The 17438-nt window shown below is 35.1% G+C and overlaps 1 pseudogene; it reads right to left on the reverse strand.

Annotated features, from left to right (window-relative positions):
• Nucleotides 1-793: 793 nt before the first annotated feature.
• The window catches only part of LOC114038421, a 109283-nt pseudogene continuing 92638 nt past the window's right edge, over nt 794-17438 (reverse strand).

Genomic DNA, 17438 nt, shown 5'->3' on the forward strand with positions numbered 1-17438 from the left:
GAGTACCAAGTCATTTTGTTAATGCTTTGTAGTATGTTTTGAGATCTGGTATTGCTCTATCCCATTTCTTCTCACTTTTATTTCATTATTTTTCTTGAGATCCTAGATTGGTGTTCCTTCAGATGAATTTAATTATTACTACTCCAAGAACTAAAATGTAATCCTTTGCCAGTTTAATTACTATGGCACTGAATAAGTGAATTAATTTAGGTACTGTTATTTGTATGAAATAAGCTACATGCACAAATGATCCCAATTGAATCTCATCTTCTCCAGCAGAAAGTTTGATCCACAATTTCTCTTTAATTACTCCTTATCTACTGAATGCATATGTATTTGCTATAAACATATCCATGTCTCCCCCATCAAAAAAATTAATAAAAAGCCTCACTTATTTGTCCATTCCTGCTAGATATCTACTTATCCCATATCTCTCCTTTCTCTCGTGGCTAAACTCTTTGAGAAAGTCATCTATAATAAATACCTCCATTTCTTTTCTTCTCTCTCTCTCAGTTATCTAGAATCTAACTCCCTACTTTATTATTCAAATGATATTCCTCTCTCCAAAGTTGCCAGTGATCTCTTAACTGGCAAACCTATTGACCAATTGTCAATCCTCATATTTTTTTGACCTATTTGTAGCCTTTTGTCAGTCACTCTTTTCTCCTTCATTCTCTCTCTCTCTCTCTCTCTCTCTCTCTCTCTCTCTCTCTCTCTCTCTCTCTCTCTCTCTCTTTCTCTCTCTTTTATTTAGTTATTCCAGATATTTTAATAAGAGTTCTGTGCAAAGCATTTAAAACACCAGTTTGTGAGGATAAACTCCACTGGGGAGAGAAAATACAGAAAGTAGCCAAAGAGCTGAGGAATGTTCTTGACTTGGGGCAGGATCTGAGAGTCCACTGTTTTTTGATCAGCTTTGTGCTGCTCCTAATCTCTTATTTCTCTTTTTCTGTGTTAAAAATCTCAACTTCTTGGTTTATAGGTTTATAGAGTCTCTTCTTCTTGAAGTAAGCACTAGTAAGATGATTTGGAATTTTTACACCTAAAAGATTAACCCTGGTAGAGGTGGCAATGACAGATTTCTGATGGGTGCTTCTCAGAAGAACACGGTTGATGGTCAGAGGTCCAGTTACCAATAGCAAGCCACTAGCCAGCTGCTTCAGGAAAAACACTCGCTTATCCCTGTGGCAGCCAGTAAGCATGATCAGAACCATGCCCAGGGTGATGCTAGATCAAAGTCTCTTCACATGCTGGCTGAAGGGCTTTTTTTGCCATGACTTAGGAGCTTTCTAGGCACATTCTCAGTAGGGTAATACTTTGGCATCTTGCGAATCTTTACCCCATGGGTTCCTCCATTCTTATCATCACCAACTGGATTTGCGATAGTAATAGGGACCTCTGTTTCCTTTCATTTCAGTTTTTGGTGCAGCACATTTCCGCTTGTACATGGCTTGCCAAGAATACATTGCAGACCTCAAGTATCTACCAGTCTCTCGGGCCAGGCTAAGTTCTGATTGCAGTGCTTTTGTGGCTTTTTCACCACCTTTTCAGCCACATCTTCTTTTTTTGTTCTTTTTTTTTTTCCTTTTGGACCTTCTTTTCCTTTGGTTCCTTTGGAGTTTTTTTGTCCACCATCTTGAGAGAAGGGAAAGAGAATTATAAGGTCCAGACTTCTGGTCTTTAAGCAGGAGTGGGAGGCCTATCTTTCATTCTATTTTCTCTCTAGTTTTAGAACAGGATACCATTTTATCCTTGCTTTGCTGCTACCTCTCTGCCCTCAACTTCTCAATCTCCTTTGTTGGATCTTCATCCAGATCATATTTGCTAATAGTGAATAACCCTAAAGACTTTGCCTTGTGCTATCTTCTCTTTTCTCTTTCTATTACTTTACTAGGTGATATCAAATCAACTCCCATGAATTTATTATTTCCATGATGATTATTCTCAGTTCTACTTATCCAACACTAACTTCTCTCCTAATTTCCAAACTTATGTTTTCACTGTCTGATGAACCTCTTAAACTGGATGTCCCATACACATAATAAATTCCACATATCCCAAACCAAAATCATTATCTCTCCTCAACTCCAGCCTTCTCCTCTTCCTATGGTGGTAGGCAGCAAAATCATTTCAGTCACTTAGGCTCACAACCTATTTCCATTGTCATTGAATTACAGTGTATATGGGTTTAGGGGAAATGTAAGAAATAAGAAGAGTGGAAAGGTAAAAAGGAACCAGGTTATCAAGGGATTTGTTTGAATGACAAATGAATTTCTATTTGTTCCTGGAAGTAATAGGGAACCTTCAGAGTATATTGAGTAGGGGGTGATATAGTCATACCTGCACTTTATAGACATAATTTTGACTTCTAAGTGGAAGAATGGCTGAATTGGGGACATATTTGTAGCAGAGAGACCACTTAGAAAGCCATTATAATAGTCCAAGTATGAAAGGTTAAGGGCTTATACCACAATTATTGGAAAAATCACTTTATATCTCTGGGTCTCAGTTTCTATTTTATAAAATGAAAACATTAGATTAGATGAGCACCAAGGTCCCCTCTGCCATGAACTTGTCCCTAGGGAATGGAGCATGGGTGAATTTGACAAGTTCATGGCAGAGGGGACCTTCCAAGGCCATAGTGGTAGCTAAAAACAGAACCAGGACTTGAAATTAGATTGTCTGACTATGGTGGTGTTGTTGTTATCTCATAACATTACACTGCTGCCGTGGTCAAAACTGAAGCAGTAAGTAACATTTTATAATAATGATGAAAATTTGAAATTATGGAAGAGGAGAAGCATCAAAGATGGGCGAGGAAATTATGGGCGGATTTATAGTAAACAATTTATAACCATGAAGTAAAAGATACTATTGTCAGCAGAGAGGAAAGCCCATTTCTATCTCTTTTCTCTCTCTGTTTCTCTCTGTCTCTTGTCTCTCTCTGTTTCTCCATTTCTCAACTTCTTTCTCTGTCCCTCTATCCTTCTCTCTCTCTTTTTCTCCCCCCACCCCATCAACTCACATAGGTTTAACTACATTCTTTATTCTGATGACTCCAAAATCTGTATTTTGAGCCCTAATCTTTCTCCAGACCTGCAGCCCTACATCAAGAGCTGCATAATAGACATTCTGAATTAGATGTCATGCAGACATTTTAAACACAACATGTCAAAAATTAGACCATTTTACTTACTCTCCATATCTACTTAGTTGCCAAATCTTGTCACATCTGCCTCCATAACATCTTTGGCAAACAACCCCTTCTTTTCACTCAAAAAACCACAACATAAGTTCAGTTTTTCATCAATTTTCATCTAGATTATTAAAAAAAGTCTCCTAATTGGTTCCCTTTCCGCCCCTCTAAAATCCAACCTTCACATAACTGGGTATCAGATATTTTTCTTGCTTAGAATATACTCTCTCCTCAGCTTTATAGTTTCTCAGTATACCCAGCTTCCTTCAGCATTCAACTCATGGTTTTCCCAATATGCTTCTTTCCCTGAAAAATGCCTTACATCTCTATCTCATATATTTCATTTAAAACTTACTGGATTACCTGATATGCCACCCATCTAGCCTTTGAACTAATTCTTTGAAGACTGGGACTCTTCACTTTTGTATTTGTATCCATAGTGTCTAGTATAGCTCTTTACACAGAGTAGGTTTTAAAGACATTCATTTAAGACATGCATTTGATTGATGGATTCATGAGATTACGTAGAGATAAGAGGAGCAAGATTTGATGAATAGATAGAAAATAAAAGTTGTAATTGACAATGCTACTTTCTTTATCAATTTGTTACCCTTGGATTAGATGATCATAGATTTAGAGTTAGAAGGGACCATAGTGGCCAACAAGGCCAGTCCCCTCTTTTTACAGAGGAGGACACAGATCAGAAAGGTTAAGCAAATTCTTGCCCAGTAATAGAGAGATATTGGCATCTTTAACAAGATCCAAATTCAGGTGCTCTTTATCACAAATACAGTACACTACCTAGCACCTAAACCTAAAATAAGAAACACATGCTTATTTATTTGAAACATCTATGTTTGGAATACATGAATCTGTGCTTGTGCATATCCAGGATTTCATAGCTATAAATGCCTATTTCCTTAGGGTATTGGTGGCTTAATATTTTAAACAAGCTTCTGGGTTGAACACATTTAGATTTTTACAAAATCAAATTTTGAATTACTGCACAATTTTTAAAATAACAGTAGTATAAGCATGATATCTAGCCATTGGGAAAATTTCAATTTCCCTAAGTTGCTAACAATGGTTTACATTCATATAGTGCTTTAGAGATTGCCATGTACTTTCCTCCCAACTACCCTATGAGGTATATAGTGAAAATATTATTTCCCTCTCCCTGGCACTCTCCAGTGACAAATGAGGACACTTGGGAGTCTGAAATGCTAATCAATTTTCCTATACTTTATCAAGTGTCAGAGCCAGGACCCAGAACTAAACCCAAGTGAGTGGTCTTTTTAAGGGAGAAAAATACATATTGATAGTTAATGAGTAGTCTATCAAGAGAATTAGTAATTCTTTGGATGAATTTTCTTTCCTCTCATCCCATTACTCTTATTCCAAGCTCAATCCTTCATGTGGTATTACACTAAAGACATGAGGGTAAGGGGATTGTATAAGACTAAGAGCCCTATGCTATGGCTCATAGCTCAAGTTTTCTTCAATTTGCTTGTCTTCTACACTGGCATCTGAACTCCACTTTCAAGATCATATTTGAACCTCAATCATCCTTTTCTTCTTTTAGCTGGCTGAGGGAATACCTGTTACATGCAAGTGGAAAAAGAAACATTAAATGAATTCCTTAATTAAAGTATTCCTGCAGAGTTAAATCTTTACACACTTAGCTTAGACAAAAGAAAATGACAAAATGTCTGAAGATATTCTTTATTACTTCATTTGAGCAGATTGCAGCATCTGGTTCATGCTCCATAAACTGTATCAATAGACAAATAAATACAATGTGCTATCTTGAATCATAAACCAATCCTTAATGGTATTCTGCATACTGAATCATAAAGACATCTTTATAAATAAACTCTCTTTGCTTTTCAAGACTGATCATGTTACCAAGACAAGGATTTTACATGACAGTACTTAATAAAAAAGAATCTAGTTTCTAAAGAGAAACTATGAAATTATTCTATTACATAACCATCTACCACATGTGTTTTAAATCTTGTTTTCAAGACTTTAAAAAATGATTTGAATATCAGTAACAACTGGAAAAATTGCAGATGAAGTTCAAAATATCGATTATATTTCATTGAGGATAAAAGATTAGATCTGGAAGGGCCCTCAGAAGCAATCTAGCTTAAAGGCTTCATTTTACAGAAAAGAACATTGAGGGCCAGGGAAACCCTTCCACCCCTTTTATTTGGCTCTGTCTTCTTTTGATTTTTGGTCAATGTCAGAAAGGTATGTTAAGCAACCATTTTTGAATCCAGAGTTAGTGCTCTTTCTATGGTACCACACTGACTGCTGTGTAGTTTCAGGTATATTTCTGTGACTCAAATTGCCTTGTGATCATAGAATATAGACTTAACCTATGGAGAGACGAGCATTTGTTTATGGGAAAACTTTTCTCCCATTTATTATGTAAATAAAATGCAATACAGAGTGGTAGAAAGTCAAACCAATTGTTTAATGAAAAATATTTTTGGAAATTTTAGTAATTAATGGAATGTGCTCCTTGATTCCCTTCGAACACAGAGTGAAAGAATGAGTAACAAAATTAACTAGGAGCAGGCAGAGAAAGGGATGATCACCCCATGTAAGCAACATATGAGTGAGTTCAATCTTATACTTCCATTACATTTCTAAGCTCTATGTATTTTTTCTGCTGACCCCATGCCTGGAACAGTCTCTCTTCTCTACTCACCCTATTGACCTACTATGCTTCATTTAAGTCTCAACTAAAATCTTTTACTGGAAGCCTTCCCCAACCCTTCCTAATTCCAGCTCCTTCCCTCTGTTAATTATTTCTTTTTTTCTCCCCCTGTGTATAGTTTGATTTGTGTGTGTGTGTGTGTGTGTACATATATATATATATATATACACACACATATATATGTATATATGTATATATATGTATATATGTATTTGTTTGCATGTTGTTCCCCCATTAGATCACGGACTCCTTGAAGGCAAAGTCTGTCTTTTGTCTCTTTGTATCCCCAGCATGTAGCATAGTTGTGTGTGTGTGTGGAGAGAGAGAGAGAGAGAGAGAGAGAGAGAGAGAGAGAGAGAGAGAGATACATATTCATATATTCAGTTTTAGGTGTGAATATGAAATACTCAAAATGATTTCTAGAAATAAATCACTAGGCTTTTAGAAGTCCCCTTTCTTGATTTTACTCAAGTTTTTTTTTTAAGATTTTGTACCTTTCAGTTTTCATAGTTCATTTTTGCTTATTGAATAGGTGAATGGCAGTACAAAACAAAACTATTTGACAGTATTTACTTGTATCATGCAATAAGATTTAATTTAATTTATCTAAGGAACAAACATTACATAATATTTACTTTTTCATGACATTTAAATGGGACAAATAAGAAGAAAGTATTAGGGTTGTAGTTCCATCATGTCATGTATAGCATTATTGATTTTGATTCCAAAGATAGAAGTTCAAAATTTCTATAGAAGCTAAATTTGAGAAGGCAGCTTTATGAAAAGAACATTGGATTTGTAGTCATATGTCCTGGGTTTGAATTATTCATCTGCTACTTACTATATGTATGACATTTAAAAAGTCACTTCATTACTCCAGGCTCATTATTTTATTGTTTTTCTTCCTCAAAATGAAAATACCGAACAAAATGATGTCTAAAGTACCAACTTTAATTTGTTTAAGCTTGTGATCTTATGACATCACAAATAGTAGACCAGAAAAGGTTCAAAACATTTTCATAACTTATTCGCTTTAGAATCAAATACAAACAACTCTATCTAACATTTAAAGCCCTTCAATCTGGGTCCAATCTATTTTACCAAAATGATTACTCATACTTCCCCCCTTCATATATTTTTGTATTGGCTGAACATTTACCTTATATATGCTACCTTCTACTTTTGTGCTTTTATACAGGCTACTCTCATACCTGTAATGCTCCCCTTCTTCCCTTCTATATCATTGAATCACTACCTCTTATCAAAGGTCTACCCTAGAACCACCTACCACAAGATAGTTTTAAAATCATTCTTGGTTCTTCTCAGTTTACTCTGCATCAGTTCATACAACTCTTCCCAAGTTTCTTTGTAAACATTTCTTTCTTCATTTCTTACAGAATACTATTATTTCCTTAAATTTGAATGCTATAAATTTGTTTAGCCATCCCCCAATTGATAAAAATTCCTTAGTTTCCAATGCTTTGCCATGATTTAAAAATACAATTTAAAGACACAATTTAAAAACTTTGGGAGCATAGTTCCAAACTTCATTCCAAAAAGACATGAATGAGGCAAAATATACAGTTTGGTCTCTGTTAACAACAGAAGTTCTACCACATTTTGTGGCAGTAGAAGGCAATTCAGGCAAGACCCCAGACTCATGAACCATACAGTGAGAAAATATTTGCATGTTTAACCCACGTGTAACTTGAGTGGACAGGTTTGACTGAAGTCTTGAAGAAAATGAGTTATGTTTATTTCAGTGGGTAGATATTATTATTATTACTGTTATTAATTTGCTGACATAGAAGTCAATGTTCTTTTAGATTTACTGTTGGTTGACTGATTAACAAACTTCATATGAACATATGATCAAAACTTGTCATTCTTGAAAGTGGTCTGACTTAGCTCTTTGATAGCGATTTATAATGCTGATCCTCAAAATTCATTAGGATAGGGGCAGCTGGGTGGCACGGTGGATAGAGCACCGGCCCTAGAGTCAGGAGGACCTGAGTTCAGTTCTGCCCTCAAATACATAACCTCACTAGCTGTGTGACTGGGCAAGTCACTTAACCCCAATTGCTCTCACCAAAAAAAATTCATTAGGACACTTATAACCTTAGTGTTTTTTTTTTTTTAAATCAATTTAATCTATTAATCATTCAGATCTGTCCTTCCCTCATCAGTCATTGAGTGACCTTCTTTTCTTATCCACACACAAAAACCAAACAAATATATATGTATATGTAAACTACATGGGGGGGAGGGAAAACAATTAACAGAGGGAAAGAGCTGGAATTAAGAAGGGTTGAAGAAGGCATTCAGTAAAAGATGAGATTTTAGTTGGGACTTAAATGAAGCAAGGGAGGTCAGTAGGGAGAGTAGAGGAGGGAAACTGTCATTTTGTTCCTCTTTGAGAACTAAGGACAACAACCAGGTTACCTGTTCCTAACTCAGAACTATGTATTACTATATGGTGATTGTACATTTGAAAGAGGTCTTCTTTGAATTGTTTCTCCAGTTACCTCACTATGATATTTGTTTTACTAGTTGTTGTTGTTTTTAATCCTACAGTGGCTTCATATACCAAATCAAGGAAATCTGATAACATAAAAATTCAGGATATCTCTAAGAAATTAATTTTGACTTAAAAATATAAAGAATCCATAAATAATCGTTCTATATGTATATGATCACTAAGTTCCTTAAGTTCACACTTGCAAATCTGCCATTTTATCTTGGGAAATAAAAAAAACAAAAAACAAAAAACAAAACTCAGATAGAATGCTCAACAAATATCTTATTGCCACCAGAATAGACTGTTCTGTATTCAGATCATATTCCTAGCAAGTATAGGCTATATTTCTCAGCTTTTCCCCTCATGTTAATCTTTTAATTCTTTCTACCACCTGAACAGCTTGGATCATTTAATAAAAACTTGTCAAAAATTCCTTCTACTAGAGTAAACATCATAATTTTTTTTCTTTCTTCCTATTCTTGTCTCAATTATTAGTATTGGCTTGTCTATGGTCAGCTATTCTGAACTAGAGGGATTGCTGTTGCTTTTGAGACATTTTCTGTAATATGGTTGCATTATTCTTCTTTGCACCTTCTTTAGACCCAGAATCTGATGAACTTTTTTCTTTCTCTTTGCCACTAGACTTTTCACATCCTTTCCTCAAATCTCCTGAAGATGTAAAAACAACGCTGTGGATCTACCTCTTCTTTTATTTCTTCCTTCATCTCACCTTCAAACATTCCTTTTCCTTCTTTGACCTCTTGAATAATTTCTTCAGTTAGAAAGAATTAGGACATGGAAGAATCTCAGACTCATACAATGCTTATGTAGCATACATAGTACTTAAATGGCCCCAGGTGACTTTGGAGATCTTCCTCCCTAAATTCTGACTGAACTTGTCCTTGATGCAGATCATGTGGAAGAGCCAGTTGTGATGTAGCACGGTGTGGAAAAAGGCACACTTCAATCTCAGTGCTTCCAGGACTTCCAAAACTGGGCTGTGCCACTTCTATGGGGTTTTTCTCACCACTGCCTTCAGGGCCCCAGCTTGAGGACTGGGGCTACGATTGGGGCCTGCTCTGTTGCCTCTAATCTGTTTCAGTGATTAACCTCTCCTTTAAAACAAATAAACTAACTGTACCACAATGTTTTGATGATTGAGTATAGTTTGAGATCAGATCCTGCTTGTCCAACTTGATTTCCATGCTTTTCAATATTTTCCTTCAGATTCTTGACTTCTTATTTCCTCCTGATGAATTGTTACATTTTTATAGATCTGTAAAGGAATGTTTTGGTATTTTTATTAGTATAATACTGGATGATCCCTCTTTAGGTTTTTGTCCTTTTTTTCTTTTTAACCTCCTGTTCACATATTCTTCTCAAAGATTAGAATTTTTTTTGCTTGTGACTAATTCCTACTTGAATCTACCTCTACTCATATTTTGCCCTTCCTCTCTTCCTGTTTCCTTGTTTATTAGAATACATGTCTATACTGTTCTTTTGTGTGTTCTATCATTTAGGCTACTTCAGATTGTGGGATATATGGATGTTGTTTCTGCATATCACTTAATCAGAGTTTGGAGTCAGAGAAATGGTTTTATTATTATTATTATTTCCACTAAAAGCCAAGTGGAAACCTTAAGGAATGCAGTCTGAGGGCTAGGTGGAAGTTGAACAAAAGAGAATTTTATTAGAATAAGTAAACACTGTTGGTGGTGAATAGACTAACTGGCAGGAAAACCAGTTATGAAGTTAACATAAAAAGGAGTGTTCTCAAGCAAGGGACTGAGTTGCAGAATTGTGGGGAGTGGGAGATGTAATTAGGGGTGGAGACTCACGTGGGGAAATTAGATACTGTGGATAAGCTGTAACCTCTATAGTACCCAGAAAATAGGGAAACAGGCAGGAAATTCGAGTGGAGAATAGGGAATAAAAAGATGTGCTTTTGTCGATACATGCACCCCCACATGTGTACTCTTACACATTCAGGATATCCCCCCTTCCCCCCAGTCTTGCCAGGTCATTAATAAAGCTTCTTCCTGATTCAGCAATGGATTCATGGAATTCATGATATTGAAATAGATAACAAGATGAAAGTGGGTCAAGTGATGCTCACTTTTACCCATTCTATCTGTGTAGACTTCTACCTGTGTACCCTGATTATGTGAGATAAGAAGTTTTTTCACCCTTCCCCCCCACCTTAGGATAGCATTACCTTTCCCTTCTATTTCTTTTATTCTTTCAACATCATCAAAACACAACAAAATCACTCCCAGACTCTCTAGTTTATTTTTCTCCTGTGACCCCTGATGAAAATAGGGGTCTGAAGGAACATTTGTCTCAGCTTTCCTTCATTAGAATGTAGACAGTTCCTTTTTTAAAAAGTCCCTTCTAATGCATCCCCTCTATTTATATTTTTATGTTTCTTTTTGACTCCTCTGTTTCATGTTTTCTATTCAATTTTATTATTTTCGTAAGGAATGCTTGGAAGCCCTTTATCTAATTGAAGATGATGTTGATGTTGTAGTACAAATTATCTCCTGGTTCTCACTTTACTCTGCTTCAATGTAGAGGTTTTCTTTCTGAGTCTCTCCTCCATTTCTTTTCCATACTTTTGTCTATTGCTCTCATTTCATTTACACCAACTTTTTAACATTTGTTAAACTGTTACACCATTTTTTAAAGGATTTCTAATTTAATTCATAGGTAATCTGTGTTTTTCTTAGAGACTTTGCTTATAATCATTTTAGAGTTATCCTCCTCTTCCAAATTGGTGTCTTGGACATTTCTGGCATCATAATGCCTTTTTATTATATTCTGTTTGTTTACTCATTCTGAGTAAGCATTGGAGATCTGCCCTTTGACTGGGAGTTAAATCTCAAATTCCCCCTCCCAAAATCGGAGCAAGCTTACTAACCTACTATCCTTCAGTGGAAGGGTCTTAAAGCTAAATCACTCCCAATCTCATTTATTCTGCTGGCCCCACCCTAAAACCAGACTGTGTTAAAGTCTTTTCCTTCATCCAATGGGGGGGAGAGGAAGGACTTTTCTTCATCCTGCAGCTGTGTCTGAGGTACCCCCCACCTAACTGGAGATCTGATTCTGTTGAGGACCTTTCTTTGATCTTGGGGATGGAATCCCAGGTCCCCCTTCCTCTGAGGATTCAAATTAGAGCAAGCATGTTGATGGGGCTGTCTTGTAGTAGTGGTGGGTACAGGGAAGAATTGAGCTGCACTTTTTCCTCCTATTTTGCTATTTTGGCTGGTCTCATCAAAAAAAATATTATCTTTTACTTGTTTTCCCTAGAACATAAGCCGCTTCAGGGATAAGACAATCTCATTTTTGTATTTGTATGACCAATATATGGCTTAGTAGGTAGCACATAATAGGTTTTCAATTCAGGTTTTTTGAATGGAATTTAAAGGGTAAAGGATAGATAAAAATCTATTGAATTTTGAATCTAATGACACTTATTTGAAACCCAGTTTTGCTGCTGACCAGCAATGTGAATTTTGGTTAATCATTTGACTTCTAGGTGCCTCAATCTCTTCATCTGTTAAAAGAGAATGATGATATCTATCTTGCCTACCTCCACAGGCTAGTTTGGTTCTAGTTAGATAACCTATATGAAAACATTTGGAAATCTGTAAAGCACAATATAAATGTAAAATACAGTATTCTTATGCAATAATGTCTTGTAAGGCACTTCATTCTTTCCTCTTGTTTAATATTTATTTGTTTATTTATTATTTATGAGATTTCATCCTTCACAACCATAGTTGCCTCAAGGCATAGGGACAAAACTTAAAAGCATTCAGAATGTTACATTAAACTATAAAACCACAAAGGCTACCACTAGCATAATAAAATTGTGTTTAAAATATCTTCTAAAAAATCTGAAAAGGAACTTTTTAAAATTATCTCTTCCCCTGAGACAAAACTGGTCATGTTTTTTCCCCCAATATCAGGGAGAAATGAGAACAACTAAATCTATGAAAAGGCCTGTGTGTTACTTTTTTCATAACTTGAACATATTTGCATTTAAAAGGAGAGCACTGAGATGTAATCCAGAAATCCTAGAATGATGCTGGAAAACTGTCTGTAGTAGGAGCTGCATCACAAATAAGATTTTCCTGTACTTTCCCTGCAGTTTACTAAAATAATATTTTTCCCATTAAAATATTCAAAGGCACAACTATTAATGAATAAAATAAAGAATCTCCATAACTAACTATTGAGACAAATGCGTGGCACAGTACATGCAAATTCTAACTATGGTACTTAGGTACTTAGGGACTTTGAATATAGCCAGTATATATAGCTCAGTTCCCTATTAGTAATATATGGAGTTATTAGATTCAATAATCCATCACCTCTGTCATGGGTATAATATGTTATGAAGTTGGTTCAAAAGAAATTTCATTTGTTTTATAAAAAAGTCCTTTTAAAAATATGCCTACCTTAGTTGTTAAACGATCACAAATCATTGTAATGATAATGCTGATGTGCAATGACTCAAAACCCATTTTTTTGTTTTGTTTTTATCAGATTTTAATTTTCTGAAAAGTTTTCCTTGAATGAACTGTCACAACCCAACCCAATGGTAGCCAAATCATATATTGGGGAATGATAGGTAGCTTCCACTGTTTCTTTTTTTTATGTTAATGCTCCCTCCCCATGGAGCATATTCTACCCTGTCAAAGGCATTTTTGTTGTTAGCTAGAGATATACTTGTCATTTCCTCCTCACCAATGGAAGTAAATGGACACTTAAAAGACATAAGATCCTATTCATTCCCTTTATATGGAACACTGGGGTTGACTCAATGCAAAAGCCTTAGCTCTCTTTAATTGCCTTAGGAGAAAAGGTTAGGGAACTGCAAATTAAAAACAAACAAGCAAACACAAGACCATTATTTCCACCTAGTTCTGCCAAACTTCACTTTTGGAAAAACCTTCATAAGGCCAAAGGAATCTTTAAGCAGAGCTAGATTATATATTTTTGAGAAAATAATTCCACCTATTATTTAATAATTGTTAAGCACCTGCTCTGTGCATAGTGCTTTGCTAAGTGCCAAGGTTTCCTCAAAAAACTTATATTTGGGTGTGAAAGGGGTAGAAATGAAAAAATGCATAAAATGATGATAACAAATGTTAGAAAATTATTGAAAAGGAGAAGATTAAACACAGTGCCTGAGAAATCCAAAGATAGAGTTTGATTACAGATAATTCCACGTATAGTTTCAGAGAAGGTTTTATGGAGAAGGGAACAAGTGTGCTAGTAATTTAGAGTGAGAAAGGATGCCAATAAGCATAAAAGGTAAATCCATTCAATATATAGGAGATGGTTTACACATAATCATCAAGATAAAATAAAGCAGGATTAAATCAGTTATGAGTAACTCAGCTTAACAAGATCATAGAGTAATTAAAGGAAACTACTGTGACAGAAAGGTTGCACAAGTTGAGGTCAAAGTGTAGAGAACTTTGAATTTTTAATCACAAACAATAGTAAAGAAGAACATAAAAAAACCAAGAAGACAATTCTAATTGTGTAAGGTTGAAAAACTCATTCACAAATAAAATAAACAAATATAAAAAAGAAATGTCTATTTTGGGAAAACATCATTTCATTAATTTTTTTTAAAAGTCTGTCATCTAATATATATGAAGAATAGACAAATATACAACACCATAAAACATACTCCAAATTATTAATAATAAGGGGAATTAAAATTTTAAAAAACTAAACTTTTTTATCTCATATCATGCAAATTGACAAGGATGGATCTTTGAATTAGTTGATAATATAGTTATTCAGCTTGAAATGTTTAAAAAGTGACTGAATTGTCCACATGAAATATATTCCAAAATGTTCATAACAGTACTTTTTGTGGTAGTCAAGAACTAAGAACAAAGTTGGTGCCTATCATTTGGGAAATGGCCAAAGAAACTATAGTATATGAATATAGTTAATATTATGATAAATATGAAAAATTCAGAAAAGAATAGGAAGGTTTGTACAGACTGATAAAGAATAATTTCAGCAGAACCATGAAGATAAGCTCTACTATGACTACAATGATAGAAATGAAAAGCTAGCTAAACACTGAATGATGGAAAAGCCAATGAACTATCCAGAAAAGTGACAATCATCTATTTATCCATCCATTCATTCATTCAACAAATTTGCATTGAGAAACTAAGAGATTTTTAAAAATTAATATTAACATTTTTCTTAATATGCCACCTGTTTCTTTACAGGAGTTATCTCATTTATACTGCCTGGCTTTGTCTTTTAATATATTCCTACCTAATTCTCTTCTTTAATATAGCTTTATTATGCTCTGTTCCTTGCCTGGCTGTGCTACTGTTGCAGTCTGAGAGGTTGAGACCCCTCAAAGACTGGAGTCCAGGACAGGGTCATCTGGAATGAATCCACAGACTCAAGGCTTCTTTAAGTCAAGTTGGCAAAGATGTATTGTTACACTTTTCAGAGGGCAAGGATTCTTAAGGAGCCTGCAAAAGACTGAGGATGGAGCTAGTGTTTATATGTAAAAAGGGCATGGGAAAGAAATGCCAGGGATACCAATGAGGTAATCTAAACGTCCAGGTGTCTTTGGGAGCTATAGATGGGAAAGTACAGGGAATATACCAGACAGAGAGGGAGATGACAGAGGTATGGTTCTTGGGAATCTGGAAGGAGGAAAAGTCCTTGGGCCAGCCAAGGACAAAACTACTTGGGCTGGGCAAGGCACCCCTCTCTCTCTGTCTTGATGAGAGAATGCTCTGCAACAAGGGATAGCTTTCTCACAAGACAGGAAGACATGATCTGAGGGCTGGGGCCTGAGCAGCCCAGCACTCTCTCACCCAGCTTTTTGTATCTGCACCAGGAAGAGATAAGGGTCTTGCTGGAGCCCATGCATGAGTAATTGCTAGGCACAGTGTCATTGGGCTGGAGAGTGATTGTAAGAGACAGTGTTTCTGAGACTAGAGAGAAATTGAGGTCCAAGTACAAGCACAAGCACCCAAGCACCCCATCACTACCGTTTCTACTTCCTTTCTCATTGAACAGTCCAACTATTATGAGTACTAACATGCTCTTTGTTACTTATTTACATAAGAGGTTAGTTACCTAATTTTAAAATAAAATGACTTCTCTAAATCCAAGTAAGATACAGTTGCTTTTAAATGTTTGTCACATCACTTGCACTTATTGAATTAAGCAATTAACTGGAAAAAATAAACAAGCAAACTATATTGTGTATGGGGCTCAAAATCCCACAGGTTAAAAAATTATATACATATAATATAGGATTATAGCATTTTATATATTAGTATCAATTACTATCTATGTATACAATATTATTTAATTGTGCATTAGAGCATTTAATAACATCTCATTCTTACAGAATTTATAAATTCTGAATCAATAGATATAAACTTCTACTGCATTCAATTTAATGAAGGAGATGTAAAATTCAGAAAAGACATCAGTATATGGACAAATATATCAATACTCACATATATGTCTGTATATGTGTGTATAGAATATTTACAAAATAAATAAAAGTGGTGTGGGGAGGGTGTCAACTAGTAATTAAGAAATTGTGTGAGGAGAGTTGATACCTCTAGTATCAATATACAAAGATAAATTCCACTTCAGGCATGATCTGGGAGGGTTCAAAACAGCTATATCCTGATTTAAGTACCTACCTTGGTTGATAGTAATGGAATTTTGGTTGAATTGGAATAATCGATGGAATATGACCCCAGAAGGATATTCAAAAGAAACAATAGACAAAAGGTGCAATTGTGTTAAGAAATAATATGTGCATGGGGAAAAAAACTAAACAAACAAACAAAACTTTTTAAAGAGAGGAAAGGAGAAAATCTGATTAATGATCAATGGAGAATAAAATAAAGTTAATTTTATCTTGAAAATATAATAAAGATTACCTAGACAAATAAGAGGGGGCAGAGGGAGAGGGATGAAGTCTAGAAAATATATCAAAGAGCTAGAATGGAAGAAATATATAACAATGCTGGTTGACTTCAACTTTTGGAGGTCACTCCAAAATGAGGGTGACTAATAAATTCCAGCTTGTCTTTGTGATAATTCCATTAATTAAAAGCAGGAGAAAATGACAGACTTCGTTCTTTCCAAGAAGGAAGAACTAGTTACTGAACTAACAATAACAAGGATTTTCCAAGTAAGTATACACTCTTCTTTTAAAAAAAAAAGATGAAAAGGAAAAATTAGCATAGCTTGATGTGTACCTTAAATTTTGTAAGGATAAATTTCAAAGAGTTAAAAAATGATATAAGGTGATTGGGCCTTAGATAATATGACATAAATGGGCCTGAACTTGAAGACTTCCAAATTTATGAGGACCTGAAAAAGTCCTTCTTCCAGAATGCATGGTCACCTGCATTATAAGGTAAAGCATAAAAGTAAGATATTTATTATCAGAATTAGTGGAGGTTACAGACTTATTGGGCTCACTGATTGCAAGACCATTATATTCTGTAGTGAATACCACATTTGGTTATGGGCATTCATGACCTGGATGATATCTTTTTAAATCATGACCTGGATGAATTTGAATCTATGTAATATGGAGAATTAATGGCAGCAGATAATTATTTTGAAGATAAGAATTAGAGAAAAGGACAAATAAAGTTTCACAGAATCTTTATAGTTGAATACGACCTTGGAGGTGATGTGTTATAACCCCAAACTGGAACTTCAACCTCATTATAGCATCACTGACAAGGGGCCATTCTTTTAGCGAAATTAACCTTTATTAAGAGCCTATTGTTTACAAAACATTAGTCATTCAGCCTCTATTTGAAGACTTGATGAATGAGAGGTTCACTACTTCCATCACATTCTATTTGAGGGTTTTATTATGTTCTTCACATTTTTGAAGCTATATAATTTGAAAAAAAATGTTCTTTGTGGCTCAAGAGGATGGAAGGAGGACCAACAGATAGAAG

This window comes from Vombatus ursinus, unplaced genomic scaffold (genome assembly GCF_900497805.2).
Source record: "Vombatus ursinus unplaced genomic scaffold, bare-nosed wombat genome assembly UNPS02011014.1, whole genome shotgun sequence".
NCBI lineage: Eukaryota > Metazoa > Chordata > Mammalia > Diprotodontia > Vombatidae > Vombatus > Vombatus ursinus.